Source organism: Lupinus angustifolius, unplaced genomic scaffold (assembly GCF_001865875.1).
Source record: "Lupinus angustifolius cultivar Tanjil unplaced genomic scaffold, LupAngTanjil_v1.0 Scaffold_179_17, whole genome shotgun sequence".
Taxonomy (NCBI): Eukaryota; Viridiplantae; Streptophyta; class Magnoliopsida; order Fabales; family Fabaceae; genus Lupinus; species Lupinus angustifolius.
In genome coordinates this window covers 147,101-148,960 of record NW_017726569.1, presented here as the reverse complement: position 1 = coordinate 148,960, position 1,860 = coordinate 147,101, and positions in this window count along the sequence as shown.

Sequence of the window (1,860 nt, the reverse complement as noted above, 5' to 3'; positions counted from 1 at the left end):
ATCGTTGATGATGTTATCAATAGGATGGTTTCGATGGGTCCTCCATTCTTTAGGCAAGTCTGAGTGGTTATGCTCTTCTTGAGAGGATAGATCATCATTCATTCTCAATTCTTCAGTATTGGTTGTAATGTCAACAATAGAAGTTTCTTTGGTAGGAGAACTTGGTAAGTCATCATCATCACAAGATACTACATCCTTTACAACAGGATTAGTTTCATCAAAAGATACATGAACTGATTCTTCCATGGCTAGAGTCCTTTTATTGAAGACTCTATAGGCTTTACTCGTGAGAGAATAGCCAAGGAAGATTCCTTCATCTGCTTTTGCATCAAACTTTCCCAAGTTGTCCTTACCATTGTTTAAAACAAAACATTTACAGCCAAATACATGCAGATGAGAGATGTTTGGTTTTCTTCCTTTAAAGAGTTCATAGGGGGTTTTCTTAAGAATTGGCCTTATAAGAACTCGATTCGAAACGTAACAAGCAGTGCTAACTGCATCAGCCCAAAAATATTTTGGGAGGTTAGTTTCATTCAACATTGTTCGAGCTAGTTCTTCTAAGGACCTATTCTTTCTCTCTACAACACCATTTTGTTGTGGTGTTCTAGGAGCAGAAAAGTTGTGATTGATCCCTAGATCATCACAAAATTCTTCGAAAGAAGATTTTTGAAATTCTCCCCCATGATCACTTCTTATAGCAGCTATTTTTAAAGATTTTTCATTTTGGACTCTTTTAGCATTAATGCTAAAGGCTTTGAATGCCTCATTCTTATGGACTAAGAATAGAGTCCAAGTGTATCTAGAGAAATCATCTACTATAACTAGAGCATAATAATTTCCACCAAAACTTTTTGTCCTTAAGGGACCAAATAAATCCATGTGAAGCAATTTTAATGGTCTATCAGAAGAAACTATATTCTTTGGTTTAAAAGACGTTTTTGTTTGCTTACCCATTTGACAAGCACTACATAGTTTGTCTTTAACAAACTTCATTTTAGGTAAGCCAACAACCAAGTCTTTCTTAATTAGCTTATTCAAATGTTCCATATGAATGTGAGCTATTCTATCCTATGCCAAAGCCATGCATCCTTATTATTATTTGCAACTAAACATGTTACAGGTAATGCATAATTCATGTCAATCATATAAACGTTATTTATTCGCTTACCGACAAGTTTAGAATTATTGGAATCCTTACTTTTGATTATGCATTTGTCTGGGTAGAATGCCACTTGAAATCCTTTGTCGCATAATTGACTTATGCTTAAAAGGTTATGCTTGAGTCCTTCAACATATAATACTCCTTCTATTGTAGTTGAGGGTGGCTTTCCAATTCTACCAACTCCAAGTATTCTTCCTTTGTTATTGTCACCATATGTGACGTATCCTTTGTCCCTTGGAGTCAGGACAGAGAATTTGCTTTTATCGCCCGTCATATGTTTTGAGCAGCCGCTATCCAGATACCATAAGTTGCAGGCGGCTCTCAAATCTTCCTGCAAAACAGATTACGTTTTATTAGGTATCCAATATTCCTTGGATCCTAAGGGGTTAGTGCCTTTCTCAACCCATTTATATTTTCCTAGGGGTACACCATATCTTCTAATTTGACAAGTATTTGGTGTATGCCCAAGCATTTTACAATATGCACATATGGGTTGATAAGCATGTATCCTAGATTTTGAGGAGTATGGATACTTTCCTTTTGGAAGATTATTTTTCTTTTGACACTTGGTTTCTTAAAACCATAGCTATTAGAATAGCCTAGACCTCTACGGTCTGATATTTGTCTTTGATCATTTATGATCTTTTCTAAACTCTTTCCACACTTGTTGAGTTTATTGAGTTCAAGACTCAATGTTG